The 16,301-nt window shown below is 37.7% G+C and overlaps 1 protein-coding gene across 5 annotated transcripts in view; it reads left to right on the top strand.

Annotated features, from left to right (window-relative positions):
• SCAPER (S-phase cyclin A associated protein in the ER) overlaps positions 1 to 16,301 on the top strand; it is a 508,319-nt gene that overhangs the window by 344,589 nt on the left and 147,429 nt on the right. The gene's annotated exons all lie outside the window — the stretch shown is intronic.

The raw sequence follows: 16,301 nt of genomic DNA, 5'->3' as shown, positions 1-16,301 counted from the left end.
TCATATGGATCCTGCACAAGCTTTGGACCCAAGATCTGCTTTCCTCTTCTCTCAAGTCACTCTGTGATCCCTGGCCGCCTGGGATATAGTAGCAGACAGCTTTATTTCAGAAGTACTACATTCTGGAGGGGTAGCATGCACGGTTTCTGGATATTTTGTGGAGACTCTTATTTACAGAGTTTAAATGAGAAGTTTTGATAAAAGTTTACTTGTATCACTGAGAAAACTTAAATATTTAGTTGGCCCAACAAAAGTGAGTGCTTTATTTGTCCACTGGATACTACAGAAATTGCAAGAATACATCATCTTTTCTCCTGAGAGACATTTTGGTAAAATAAAAATAGCACTGGCTTTGGAGTTGGACAAACCTGGATTCCGGTTTTACCTGTGCCAGTGACCAGCTGGGAGAATTGGGGCAAGTGCCTTATTCTTGTGGCATCTGTTTCCTCATTTGGTTACTCAGGGGTAGTCATATCCACCTCATAGTGCTACTCTGGGGATTGGATGAAATTACGTATGTGAGAGTTTTTGTCAACCTCAAAGTGTTATATAAATGTTAGGTAACAGTTTTTAAGTAGTAGTTTTGCCTGCTTTAAGACAGTGTTATATTATCTCTTCGAAATGATACATTTCTAAGAACAAACTGATAGTGAAGTTAGTTTAGGTTCCTTTGCTCTACTGACAAAGTAGAGATTAATAAAAGAAGCTATAGGTATCCTTTGAGTCAGGATATCTTTCTGTGTAGCAGAAAGTTCTACATCAGTCAGATATAGCACGCATGGAGGTTTTCTAACCCAGGATAGTTGATATTTCTTATCAAAATGGACTTTAGTGACAGTGTGTTGTTATCACTCAGTGTTTGTTAATTGACAGGGAGAGAGGAAATAAATTTGAGATAAGAAAGGAAATGGCAGGGGCCCCTGGGTGGCTTAAGTGTCTGACTTCGGCTCAGGTCATGATCTTGCAGTTCGTGAGTTCAAGCCCCGTGTCGGGCTCTGTGCTGACAGCTGGGAGCTGAGGCCTGCTTCAGATTCTGTCTTCTCTCTCTCTGCCCATCCCCCACTCGTACTCCATCTCTGTCTCTCAAAAATAAATGAACATTAAAAAAAATATTTTTTAAAAAGAAAGGAAATGGCATTTGATTCTTTGGGACAGGGCTTTGATAACTGTTAATCATTCATATTGTTCATCTTAAGTGCACCTGTAGGAGCACCTGGGTGGCTCAGTCAATTAACTGTCTAACTCTTGTTTTCTTTTTTTTTCTTTTTAAATTTTTTTTAACGTTTATTTATTTTTGAAGGAGAGACAGACAGAGAATGAGGAGGGGAAGGGTCAGAGAGAGAGGGACACACAGAATCCAGAGGGGCTCCAGGCTCTGAGCTGTCAGCACAGAGCCCGATGTGGCACTAGAACTCAACAAGCTAGGAGATCATGACCTGAGCTGAAGTCGGATGCTTAACTGACTGAGCCACCCAGGCACCCCTGACTCTTGATTTCCACCCAGGTCATGATCTCGCAGTTCATAAGATCGAGCCCAGTGTCAGGCTCACTCTCTTGCTCTCTCTCTCTCTGTCTCACAAATGAAATAAATAAACATTAAAAAGAGTAAAATTAAATGCACCTATAGTTTTTTGTTTTGTCTTGTTTTGCTTTTTTGGTTTTGTGGTAGGTTTAAACATGCATGAGACTGAGCTCTCTGGCTGGTAACTTAGATGCCTGTGTTACAAAAGCTACATTTGTCATTGTGGCAAAAAGCATGCTTTGGTGCTTATCTGTGTCTATCATTTTGGTAACAGAAGAAGTTTCCATACTTTCTAAAAAGACCTGAGCAAGAGTTAGTGCACCAACATTGGAAACAAGCTCTGGAATCTTGGGAGCCCAGCCCAGTACTCCTCTGATGGTCACCAGCTGACCACAGTGCCAGGATTGAGAGTTTGTTTCTTCATCTCACCTTAGGCCAATAGATTTGTGTGTTCATCCAGGCACTGCTTGCTAAGCGAGGCCAACACTCAGGGCAATGGGCATCGAGCGGTGACTCTAAGATTCTCTTCTCCTGAGCACAGCTCAAGATCATGTTGACTTTCTAAACTAGCCTCCCTTCTCAGGGCTAGAGGATTAAGTCTAGGAGAGTGTTATGCTGCTTACTTAGAAAGGGGCAAGAGAAATGCCACAGCTGTGTGAGATTTAGTATGGACTCAGACACTCTGGTGGGCATGAGTCAGTGGCTTAACTCAGAAATTGTTCTTTCTCATATTCCTTCCAACTACTATTCTGTACAAAACAGTTGTTTTGCTTTTGTTAGAACCAGGGAAAACCCATAGAATTGCTTGAATCCTTGCATCCTTGAGAGGACTTAGTTAGGATGTGGTATTCCAAAATCAACCTTCTTAACAAATGTGTTCCCGTAAAATTGTTTTCAGTGCCAAGAAAGATCACCCTGAAACAAGGCAATTTTCATTTCATGTTTTATCTACTTTTGGGATTACTCATATTAATTTGCCTGTTAATTTTAATTGCAGAAAACAAGTACAAAAGAATGAATGAATATTCTAGCCTTTTCTTTGGTTTGGGCTAATAAGAATTGTTTATTACAGCTTTTAATATTTGAAAATAGATGGTAGTTTGTCATTTTCTTTGGACATAGAGAATGCCTCAAGTGATGTAAATAAGAAGATAGATCTGATGTGATTAGAAGCTGTGGTCAAAGCTTTGTGTTGTGTTTTTATAACAGGTTTACAGAGCAGCAATGATAATAGAAGGGAGAGTTGGTACTTACTGGCATTCTACATATCCAAACCCTTTTCAGGCAGCAATAGATGTTCATAATTCACAAAGAAACCCACATCCCCTTTCGGGCCATGATCACTAGGCTAAGTCATCCCCAGGTTGCCTTTCACTTCCTTGGTATTCCTATTTCTTGACACTCGTAGACAATGAAGGACCCAAATGGTTAACTCTCCAAGCCACTCTAGGTTGTTCAATGGAAAACTCACCAGGCCCCCTATTTCTTCTCTGTTAGCCGTGCTTATCTTCCTTAATTGCACCTCTGGACCCAATTTTTATATAGAAGTACTATAGTTTCATCAACACAGAACAATGCAGATGGCATAGTATAGCAAAAAATAAATAGGCTCTGGAGTCAGATCTGAGTTTAAATTCTCTGCTTTTCACTTATTAGTTATATGACATTGGTCCAAATTGCTTGTTATAACAGAGCCTCAGTTAAATGGTAACACTACCTTGTTGAGTAGGACTTGTTGGCTGTTGTGAGAATTAAAAGTGTGTGTGTTTGTTAAGTGCCCTGTGCAAAGAAAGCACTTAGTTAATATCAGTGGGTTTTGTTGTGGTTGTTATGATGTTGACTTGATATTATCTTAATTAACTGAGCTTTAAATCCCCAACTCTGTGCCACTTTGGCTTCTAAAAAGCTATAGTCTGTTTTTACTTGTGCATTTGTTTTTTCATCTTAAGCACAAACTTCATCCTGATAAATTTTAGTCTTGCCTGTCAGGATCCATTTTTGGATCCTGATTTGACCTCTAACTTAGTGTCTTTTTCTTTAACTTTGTGTCAGACCTAAAGTTGATCTGTAGAATATATGCATCTTCATCTAAATCACTGAAAAAATATCCACCGGGTTAGGGAATAGTTCAGTTTAGCACTTTATTAATGAACTATCTTGTACTCCATTTATTGTATTGCCATCTCCCCAAATAGACTGTAATTCCTTGGGACCAGAAACCATAGTAAATACATTACTTTTATTTTTATAAAAACAATATTAGTGTAAATCATAATGGCATCTTAATAAATATCATTTGAATACATGAATTAATTATTTTTCCCATGGATAGAAATCAAGCAGGAAAAGAGCTCACTGCATCGGGGCACCTGGGTGGCTCAGTTGGTGAAGTGTCCGACTCTTCATTGCAGCTCAGGTCATGATCTCATGGTTCATGAGATCGAGCCCCATGTTGGGCTCTATGCTGACAGTGCAGAGCCTGCTTGGGATTCTCTCCCTGCCTCCCACCCCTGCTTGCTCATGTTCTGTCTCTCATTCAAAATAAAGAACTTTAAAAAAAAAAAAAAAAAGAGCTTACTGCATCAAATACTTGACTCTGTGGATTTGAAATATGATCACATCTCAGCCAAAAAGGGTCCTTGATTTTGACCACTCTAGGAATTTTTTTTAATTTTGTCTTTAAATTTCTATGTATTTATAATTAAGTCAAGTATCTATAACTGCCACTTACTGAAAAAGCCAAATGGGGATGCTAGAACTGTACTCTTGGTCATCCTTACCACAGTTTTAGAATCACAGCACATTGGTATATTATGAGATGGTCCCGATTTTAAACTATGTTAAAAATAGATACTTCTCGCTGCTGTGTTCTTTATAAAGTAAACCTGTTTATTCATATCAAACAAATTAAGTTGTTTTCTTTTTTTTTTTTGCTTTATGGTATATACATCTATGTATAATAAATCGGTCTTAGGTAAAACAGCAGTCACTGAATATAATAATCAAAGTAAATAAATTTAGAATGATGTGAGGTGGAGCTTTGCTTCCTAGGAAGATCATTTACAAGATACCACAAATTTATTCTCCAGAGTAAAATAAAATAAAACTTGTGATTTTGTGCAGTTTATTCACTTGGCAGTATTGCCTGTACTTGATCCTTTGCGTTGGTAAGGAGACAGACCTTACTTAACATTACTGGGTATATCCTTAGTGCTGGTCACTCTGCTAGGGGCTTTGTATGCTTTCCCTATTTACTCCTCACAGTCACTAGCAGCCTCATCTGTGGCCTGCTACCAGAATGAGGGTCGACTGCCGTCATGTTTGGAACGTGACTACACCCTGAGGGAGCCATAATATCCCTTTTGAAAGCATGTTTATTCATTCCAAATAGCAACAAGAATGTTCAGAATTGCTTTCCCATGATTATTGAGGTTTTGTCTCTAAAGGCTCCTGTTCCCTTTTCTTGGTCTTATGATACACAGTAGAGACTGGTGGAGTTCATCTTATAATGGAAAAGAGATATTCCTTTGTGTTCCAGAAGCAGGTAAATAATCTAGGGCTTCTAGGACTTTCAATCCTAATGACCAGGGGAAAAAAACTATTTTCCAGGGAGTCCCTTCTTAGGATCAGTTATAAGCATGTGTGGACATGGGAATGGGACTGCCACATTTAGGAACCGTTCCAAATAGACCCTGTCCATAGGGAACTTAGAATCATAGAAAATGAGATGGATTAAACTCTTAAGTATCATTAGAGCCTGCTGTATTACCTTGGTGGAACAGGCACTCTGGTGGTATACACAAACTTCAGAAAAGGAATGTTTTGCTGCATATCCAGTGTCTGCAAACTTAGTTTCCTGAGATGCCTGGCCTCATGTGGTCTATAGCGTACTTCTTACTCTGGTCTCCTGACTCACTTGTCTGTTCTTTTGGGGGCTCATTTACTTTGCCTTTTTGTTTTGTTTTGGGTTTTTTTTTGTTGTTGTTGTTGTTAAATTTGTTAAATCTTTGCCTTTCTCTTCAAGTTGCAACACAATCCATACTCTGTTAATTCAGCTTTCACCATGAGTTCCTCCCCTATTATCCTTTCATCTCTCTTCTTGGTTTGTCATACTCACTTCATATCTGTTGTCGTTTTTCTGGGTGTTTTGAATACTACCTGTTCTAAGCATTGCACCATGCCTCTTCTTAGCAGCTCTGTTTTATGCCATGTGATGCTCCCTCAATGGCCATACCTGATTCAACCAAGAGTGGACATTTGACTGGAGCAGCCAATCTATAGACTAGCCAACAATATCAGACTTAAAACTCAGTCCAGAAAGTTAAACTGAGCCAGTCAAATATCTCTCTCAGGAATTTGCAGTTGGAAAGTTGTACAACTCCAGCTCATTTTTTCTAGTGTATTTGAATTTGAAAAATCACGTTGAGTAACTTCTGGGATGGCCATTACAGGGCTCTGTTCACTCCAAGTTTAGCAGGGCTAACGAAGGCCATTTGGGAAAAAAGGAGGAGAACAGAACTGTTTCAGGAGAGAGAAGGGAGATGGAAATGAGAGCGGGTCCAGTCTACAGAGCTGCCATTGTTCCTGCCCTCCTGAGGTCTAGTAGTTCATTTTCTCCTGGATTCATGGGAAGTTCCCAATAACCTTCAATAAATGCCTCTTTTACTTGAGATATTTTTAGTGAATTTCTGTCCCTTCAAACCAAAAGAGCCTGATACTTTTAAATACAAATATTAAAGATTTCTTAAATTCTAGATTGGGTTGAAAATACTTGACTGTGTTATAGAGCCTTCCTTGTGACCTCTTTTGTTTTTCTAAATTCTTTCCTATCAAGAAAGAATGAATGCCCACAGTTTAAAGTAGAAATAGAGAGAAAACACGCTCCACAAGTTCTCTAGAGTATAGTTCTTTATGAACATTAAATGTCTCTACAAGCTGGGACTGGCTGAACTTTCCTTCTCTCTGCTAACCCCAGTTTGGAGACTCTGTATAGAAAATTATGTAGATTAAACTTTCTGTCTCTGGTTGCTAAGGCAAACGCACTTAAGTAGCATACTCTAGAGTGCAGAGCTTATCTTCAGGATCAAAGGTAAGAAAACGTATTATATATTATTCTTTAAGAATAGAAGTGCCTGGGTGGCTCAGTCAGTTAAGTGTCAGACTTTGGCCCAGGTCATGATTTCACAGTTCATGAGCTCAGGCCCAATGTCAGGCTCTGTGCTGACAGCTCAGAGCCTGGAGCCTGCTTCGGATTCTGTGTCTCCCTCTCTCTCTGCCCCTCCCCCACTCACACTCTGTCTCTGTGCTTCTCTCTCTCTCAAAAATAAATAAACATTAAAACACAAATAACAGTACTATTCATATTTTTTATAGCTCTCAAGTGTTAACTTTCTTGGTGGCCCTCAGTCCCAGATCGGTTACCTCGTCATTAACATTATAGTTAGGAATTAGTTTGAATCCTGGTAACATTTACAAACAACTGAAAAGTGTATTTCTTTAGACCCTGCTCTCTCAGACTTGATCATAATGGGCCATAGTCCAACTTTTTGATAAAAATAAGTTTGTTCATGAGAAACCCAATCATTTCACAAGTTATTTTTGGAAACTGGAAAACAGTTGCCTATTTTGACTCTGAGACTATGATGTTTAGAAGGTGAGAAGACTGTGAGGTCAATTGTCCCTCCCCCTCAAATCCTGGCAGCATGATGCAGCTCGGAACAGTAATCACGTGCTACAAGATAGAGCTTCATTATATTTTTAAGAACTGAATAATATGCCTTTAATAGCACAGTTTCAGTCACTAGGAGAAAGAGACAGCGTTTGTAAAAGACAAATTGTCCTCTGTTAGTTAAGTCATTTTATAGTACCTAACAGAAAGAAGAAAAGCATTGGCTTATCCCATTTCAGGGCAACCCTTTTGGGGATTGCAGTCTTGTTTCTCTCAGGGAAACCAAACAGTATCTCCATATTATTCAACATTTATCTCAGAGTATGGCTTACTTAAATACCTGATGCAAACTTCAGAGCGTTGTATCATCTCTTATTCCTTTCTCTCTCTCACCCAATACGAAATGCAAAACTTCATTCTAGAGGGGGTTGTTGTTTTACCAAAATTGCATTGGTAGATGCTGGATTCATGTTTTCTAATACAAGTAGACTTGAAACTTTATTTGTAGTTCAGTCTACGTTAAGGCATTTGTTATCATGTAGAAAGCTCTCCAGCAATAATTTGTCAAACATTTTTGGTTATCTATCTGGTTAAGAAAATCTTTAACTGGACTATCATTGTTAAATCACTCCTGGAACATTATTCACATCTTACTTGAGGCTCTCACTTGCTTGCCATTTTCTTTGCACTATTACCTTTTCCTGGGAATTATTTTCACCAAGCCTAGCTGTTGACTCAAAGATCAGGTTAATTGCCTTATTGAAAATCAAAGTGTGTGTAAATAGTTCTCTACATTGACAGTTGAGTTAAGGTAAATACAGATCTCTCAACTTTTCAAATTGATGCATTCTAACAAAGATGGTTATAAGGTTAATTTCTATTAAGTAAATCCAATTTTCTTATTAATTTCCTTCATAAAGTCAACAATGAATTTCTATGGGCAAAGTATCAATGCATTACATAATCGATGAAGAGCATGTAGCCAAGTCATTTGGTGTTCTAGACAGTGTAACACAGCAGTCTTGTTGAAAACACACTTCAGCACTTTCAGAACCATGAATTATGTAACTCTCCTAACTTTGTAACTCTCTTTTCTTGTCACCTTCTGGGACTTGAATCCTTGAAAACTACCTACAGAGGATGAAGATTATATCATTTTATATATATATATCATATATATATATCATATTTTACAAGTACATACCACAGTCTAACACATAATGTAAGGCTAAAATTTACTTCTGTAAACATACTCACTTTTCCACTTGGCTAGCTCTAGAGCTCAAGCCAAAAATACCTGTATTTAGAATTAGAGAAAGGGGAATATAATGCACTAATGGATTAAACTTACCTGGGTTTCAGTGTCAGAGCATTAGGGTTCAAATACCAGCTTTGCCAGTATTTGATGTGAGACTTGTCTCATAAGGCCTTATTGGCTGTAGTATTTTTCATCTGGGAAATAGAAAGATTCCTGTTTCACAGGGTTGTTGTAAAGATGAAATGCTAATATGTATAAAGGGGCTTTGTGAATTGTCGTACTCTAACATGGGACGCCAGTGGCATCTGGGGCAGAATGCAGGATTGTCCTTCACACTGTAAGGTGTATGGCATCCTTTGGCCCATTAAATAACATTAAATAGCCATTAGATACCTGTGTTCCCATTGTTTTGACAACCAAATATGTCATTACACATTTCTACCTTTTACTTACAGGATTAATACCATCCTGATTGTGAACTATGTGCTGGGCAATAGAGTTGTGGAAATAAATAAAACATTGTCCGTATCCTCAGGAAGCTCACTTGTTAGAGGGTGAGCTAACCAAGGAAAGATGTAATTTAGTACAGTGTGCTAAGTAAAACTATAGAAGTATGCACCAAGTACAGAAATAGCACAGAGGATGGAGCAGTTAACTGCCAGGGGAGGACACAGAGTTATAACATCCAAACTGGGTTTTAAAAGAAAAGATTCAGAGTTTGCCAAATTAACAAATCTTCCTCAGTTAACAGAGAGCACAGCATGTACAAGATCATGGAGGCCTGAAATAATAGTGTGTGCTTAGGGAGCTGTACACGTTAGAACAGTATCAGAAATATTTAGGTATGAATGAATTGGGCAAATGACAATTCAGGGAAAAGTAAAAGGCATCCATTCCTTATTTATTTCACATTTGGGGGCGGAGGGAGTTCCTGTCAGTTTTATTCACTCATCTATAATTGTTGCCACTATCTTAATTTCAGCCCTATTGCTTATACTGTTATTACCAAATACAAAGAAGAATTCAGTCATTTAACATACTTTTATTGCCACGGACCTGGTGCTTTGTTTATCGTGGTGGATAGAAGATGTGCAAGAGAACCTTTGTGAAGGAGTGCTTAGAACCCCTGCAGAACACTTGGCGTTTTCAGAAGTACAAGAGTAGTAAAACTGCTTTATAAATATATTAGATTTGTTAACAGAGTTTTTGGCACGTCTTCCCCAATGTTATCACTGATATAAATGAAGAAACTAAGGCTTAAAAATATGAAAGGATTTGTCATCAGTCATCACGTTGGCAGCTAGGACTAAGCATCCTGTTCTGGTGTCTGTTTTCTGTACCTTCCTGCCTTGTTGTTTCTGATATGTGAGCACGTAACTTTAGCCATTTTAATAAAAATAAAATACCATTTCATTAATATCTTATAAAAAATTACTGTCATTATTCCTGTGAGTTGCTGGAGTTTTGTTGTTGTTGTTATTGTTACTTGTTTGTTGTTTAGTTTTTGACTTTTGGTGGGGGAGAGACTGACTGGTTTTGGATTTTTTTTTTTGTAGTGGTTTGTTGGTATACGTATAGGAAATGTTTGTGGAATCATTTTTCCCACCTAGGAGCCAAAGAGGGACAAGAGGAAGTGATCTAACAAAAAATGAGAAAGAAAGACAAAAACCACTCATAACTGTTTATAAGACAAAATGTCCAGGGAATATTTAGCAATGAAGTTGAAAAAAGAAATAGAACATTTCAATATTACCTTAAATACCTTTTTCAGAACTTAAATCAGGTGGCACATATGGAGAAAACTGATCATAGTATTTACTCCTGTTATTACCTGTTCTAGATATTATGGAGTTAGAAACCAAGTACCACTTCATGTGCCCACTACATCATAGCCCCCGGTAAATGTTAATAAAATGGTACTTGCCAGTGTGGGTGAAATCTGGAATACAGCCCACTGTTAATAAATAATTCCTCTTTTCTAAGCAGGATTGTTTGAATATAATTCTAAATATCTGTTTTTAGATCCAAGCTTACTAAAAGTGACTAACTTTCCCTAAGACAATAAAAGTAAAAAATTATTTTGCAAGCCAATTAGCCATAGTGATTGGTAAATATTCTTCTCCATTTGACATATTGAAGCATTTTGTTTGTGTCTCAAAAGGCTGCACAGAGATGGTTACATTTGACAGCTGTTGTACCACTAATAAGATTAAAGTAAAGAAATTAGTTTTGTCGACTTTAATCTGCTGTTTAACACTGCAAACCACCTGGGGTCTTCTCCAGGGTCTGCATGTCTAATTGTGAATTTAAAATTACATAACCAGATCCTACTTACAAATGTATCTAAAGATTTGCTAACGGTAACTGTCTTGTTACTAGACCAGACAGTTTAGCACTAGACTTTATAATTAATGTTTTAATTTGGCAGTCACCCTGCATTTTTAAATGTATTATTCTAATCTTTGAAACATAACACCTTCTCAGTGGGAGGTTAATTTTAGGAAATGAAGAAAGTTTCATTAGGTTGGTGCTTAAGATATGTATGATTTTTCCATCTAAAATTAGAATATATCTATGGAATAATTAAATTGCCAATTCTAATTGTACCAAATTGACCGATTTAAAAAAAAAAACAAAAAAACCTTGAGATAACACATCTAGGTGAAGGTTTCTTACTGCTTGCTCTGGGCACCATTATTATTAGGAAAATAGTTTACTTTAAAAATTAATGTTGGTGTTATTAAAATGTTATGTTGTAGAGAAGTTTCTGGGTGGCTTAGTTGGTTAAGCATCTGACTTAGGTCATGATCTCATGGTTCATGAGTTCGAGCCCCACATCAGACTCTGTGCTGACAGCTCAGAGCCTAGAGCCTGCTTCGGACTTGGTGTCTCCCTCTCTCCACCCCTCTGCTCATGCTCTGTCTCTTTCTGTCTCTCAAAAGTAAATAAACATTTTTTAAAAAGTTATGTTGTAGAATGTGATATGCAGTGCAATAATCCTTTGTGATTATTACATGGAGTTTTAATGCAAACTGAAGCATAGGGTACATATAATTTATAACCCCACAGCGAAGGTCATTTGGTCAGGCAGTCTTATTAGCATCCCTTGAAGACCCACCCATCTTTTTTTTTAATGTTTATTTATTTTTGAGACAGAGACAGAGCTTGAGCGAGGGAGACACAGAATCTGAAGCAGGCTCCAGGCTCTGAGCTGTCAGCACAGAGCCTAATGCGGGGCTCAAACTCGTGAAATGCGAGATCATGACCCGACCTGAAGTCGGCCACTTAACTGACTGAGCCGCCGAGGCACCCCGAAGACCCCCCATCTTGATCTGAGCTTTATTGTTCCTGAATATTGGTTCCCCCACTGGCCCTGCTTACCCCAAGTGTTCTGGCATCAGACAAATGGATCAGGAACAAGAAAGGCAGTGTGGCTTTAGACTAGTCTTCACAGCACCATTGGAAAAAAATTTCCCTTCACCCACAGCTCGTGCTGATCCAAATGTCCCATTATCCATTGCAAAAAAAAAAAACTTCCCAAATTCTGACACAAGTTCACCTTTTCTGTGGTCACAAAAATGTCAAAACTGAATAATCCACAGGTGTATTGGGCATCACAATCGGAAGTGGAGTTCAGTTTGCCTGCCTGCTGCCTCTAGGGTTAGCACCTTGAAGAAGTTGGTGGGCACTGACTCTTGCTTCTTGCTGATTACCCAATACTACTTCACATAGGGCTTTCCATCAGCCTCCATCCTGCAGGCAAACCCAGATACACATGACCGTTCAGGGCTCCCAGGGAGTCTGGTCAGACCCAGGCCACCACCTTCAGGAAGCCTTCCCTGACTTGACCTCCTCTCATCATGAAACCTCTGTGCCTTTCATGGTTCCCTAGGAGGCTGGAAGCTCCCTACAGGGTAGAGACTAGCTTTTGCCCTGTTTTCCCCATGCCCATCACTGGATCAGGCAGAATGGGTAGTGGCACTAAATACCGCTGAAAGAAAAAAAAAACTAAGGAGAATATGTTAGGAAATGACTATAGTATAGCTGATAACCTGATAGTATAGCTAATACAACCTCATTGAAGATGAGGAATGAGTATGGCATATGCCAAGATATGTTTCAACTGTCTTTAGTATTGGTGGTGGTAATTTTGTTTTACTGAAACTGTTGTGTGTTGTAGTATAAAGCAGGTGAATAATTATGGATATTCTAATTCTGTCATCCTCAGTGCATTTGAGGGCTAAGATTTTCCGTGTCAAAGAAAGAATAGAGAGCTATTATATAGAAGAGTTTAAAGGGGGAAAAAATCCCTTAGTCCTGAATTTGAATCTGAAATATCACTATGCATTCATAAGATATTTTATCTTTAAGTAGGTGGCATGGTTCCTACCTCTACTCATTCTAATGAGTGTTTAAAAAATAGAATAGTGGAAAATGTGGTTAATTAGTGTGTTAATATATTCCACAGCTGTATATTCTTGTATATTGTGCTTGAAACAAGGAAAGCGGTTGCCCCTTCATTAGACATTTCTGGGCTCAGCCAACTCAGTGCTGCACACTGTGATGGCTCCAAAGAGGATGAATCAGGCAAGGACCTTGCCCAGAAGAAATTTAGAGTAGTCCCATAATAGAATAGAGTTCTCAGTGGTTCAAAAGGAGTGTTTTCAGCCTCAAGAATTGGCGTAGGCAGCTCTCAAGTGGCCACTCCTGTAAGGCCAGGCCTAGGTCACAGGCTTCATTCTGGGGGTGGCCACTTGCTTGGTGGGTCCACTTAGGGTATTTGAATCCTAACTGCAGTTGGATCTCCCTAGTATGAGATAACTCTTTTTTTTTTTAATGTTTATTTATTTAATTTGAGAGAGAGCATGCACTCTAGCAGGGAGAGGGGCAGAGAGAGAAGAAAGAGAGCGCTGTTAGCGCAGAGCCCAATGCAAGACTCAATCCCACAACGGGGAGATCATGACCTGAGCTGAAACCAAGAGTTTCAGCTCACTTAACTGACTGAGACACCCAGGCACCCCTCAGATAACTCTTTTTAATACTATCTAAAGAAATTATTTTAGTTTGGAGCTTTATAAAGACAAAGCATAATTTAAGAATGACAGTTTTTATAAACTATATACTATTTATTAAATGCTTAACGCAAATCAAATATATTTTGTAAAATATATTTTGAGGCTCTAGTTTTAACATTCTTTTCTCCCTTCCCTAAGGAACTGGTATTAAATACTCCAGTTCTGTGTGTTCTGATTCAGTTTCAATAATCTTCTTTGCTAAAACAAATTCTATATCATTTGCTAACCACCCTCTGTTTTGTGAGGATCTGTCACATTTCCACACTTATCCACATCAGGCAACCCCTTTCTTACATGAAGGTTGAAACAGTAATTGATAAAACTTCCTGCAGCTGTATGATGTGACTCTGGTATTTGCTGTGCCTACTTGGCATAGAATTTTGCCCTGCAGGACCATATAACTAAAGGAGTATATAACTATGTATCATTTATTAAATGCTTAATGCAACCAAAGGAATTTGGTAAGTTATATGTACTGGGGCTCTGGTTGTAAAATGCCCATGGAAGTTGTTTTTAAATGTCTGCGGTCTTCACACAGGTGTAAGACAGTGGATTTTGGTGAACGGTATTTTCCGAAAAGTCTTAACTACTGCAAACTGCATAAGAATATAAACTATGTAATTCCTAAGTTATATTATCATACCCTCTTAGGCTACAACCACCTGGGGCTTTTCTAATTAATTATTTCATAGGGTATAGGTACTAATCTTAATGTCTGAGTTTTACTAGTGTTTTATTACTCCTTTTAATATGGAAATATGTTACTGTACTGATTGCCAAAATATCCAGTTTTGTGATGCCTTTTCTCTCCTCGCTTTTCAGAGGCAACATTTTCAGTGAGAAGACTTACTGACACAAGATTCACTCATGTAGTCACAATCATTTGGGGCACAAAGCCTTTATCTAAGCCAGCGGCAGTGTACTTTTGACAGAATGGGCAATAAGATTTTAATGTCTTCTCAGAAGATACTTTTAAAATCTGGGGCTTTCTGTTTGATGTTAAAAAGTGCTTCTGGTCATTTGAGTTTTAAATTACAGGGAAAGCCTCCTGGGCAGACCACCCAGGCTGTGTTCAAAGAAGTGATCTTTCTAAGACAGGTGCTTTTCAAATAGAAGTTGTCTTTCAAACAAGTTTTACTGAGAGGACAAGTTTTTCCTGACCCTGAGATTTTTGGTACCCCCCCCCCCGCTTTTTTTCTTATCAGAAAGTAGTTTCTTTGTGGAAGTTTCTTGGGGGAGTTTTGTGAGCATAAGATTATATAGATGCACATTCCACACTTACCAGTAAATGCTTTTTCTTTAAAGCACAGAGAGCATTAGGACAAAATCTTATACTTTGTGTTTTTTATGGGTATGTTTATTGATGCCTTATGATATTCCATAAGTGATTTTAGACAAGTTGTAGGGATTTGATTGAATGAAACAGAAAAATTGAAATTAAAAATCAAGGTTATAGGGGTGCCTGGGTGGCTCAGTTGGTTGGGTGTCGGACTTCAGCTCAGGTTCATGGGCTGACAGCTCAGAGCCTGGAGCCTGCTTGGATTCTGTGTGTGTGTCTCTCTCTCTGCCCCTCCCACTCTCTCTTTCTCTCAAAAATGAATAAGCATTAAAAAATTTTTTTTAAAAATCAAGATGATAAAAATTATGGATCAAAACAAAAAGGAAAAATAGCATACAATTATAAAGCTATAAGGTTCTACATTTTTAAGTCCTTAAGGATCTACAATTGTATATATTAATCCTACTATAAAACTACAATACACAAAACCATGTAATATGGCACAATGAATGCTTAACAAAATCATCAGTTAGAGTAGGAAACCAGGGAATATATCCTGTATATAGTTATGATAAAGATACCATTTCAAACCAGTAGAGCAAAAGTGGTTTATTCAATAACCTTTTGGGGGTAGGGGGGATAAATGTAGGTTTCTGGCTCACACCACATGTCAAAATAAATTCTAAACGAATTGATAGTGAATTTATAAAACCATAAAATTACCACACACAATGATCATTCAAGAAAAAATAAAAACAAATGGCTGGATACAACTGTATAGTTACCTCATCTCATAGCGAAGAAGAACTTTTTAAACAATGAAAGGAAGGGAAGGAAAAATAAAACCACAAAGAAAATAATTGTTAGACTACATAAGATTGTTTAGCTTCGATACATAAAATAATAATACTGTGAAAATAACATGAACAAAATGAAAGGTAGTAGATAAACTGAAAAAAGCATTAACAACATGTATTAACCCTTTGCCATAATGAGAGAATCCTTATAAATCACTAAGAAAAAGATGAAAACCTTTTTTATGTTTTTCATCAATAAAGACATCACCTTATTGATGAAAAACAATAAAAATTTTTAAAATAGAGAATAAGAATAATTAACAAAAAGATGAGTAGACATGGCAACTTCATTTTGAAAAACTTCAATAACCCCTACCTTATCTCACAATCAATTTTAGATCATGGACTTAAGTGTAAAATCTATGAAACTACCAAAAGTGAATTTAAAAGAATATTTTTATAATCTTGAAGTGGAAAGGTTCTTTTAAGTCTGACACAAAACTCAGATGCACTAAAAAAGTTTGACAGATTTTATCAAATAGAAATGAAAACATTCCTTGAAATCTTGCCATTTGCAACTACGTGGATGGAACTAGAGGGTATTATGCTAAGTGAAATTAGTCAGAGAAAGACAAATATCATATGACTTCATTCATATGAGGACTTTGTAAGACACAGAACAGATGAACATAAGGGAAGGGA

Source organism: Lynx rufus, unplaced genomic scaffold (genome assembly GCF_022079265.1).
Source record: "Lynx rufus isolate CCGP_SWC_20201006 ecotype Redwood Valley unplaced genomic scaffold, mLynRuf1.p SCAF_13, whole genome shotgun sequence".
NCBI classification, from domain to species: Eukaryota; Metazoa; Chordata; class Mammalia; order Carnivora; family Felidae; genus Lynx; species Lynx rufus.
Note: the sequence above shows the minus strand (reverse complement) of the source record. Positions and strands in the feature narration are given on the sequence as shown.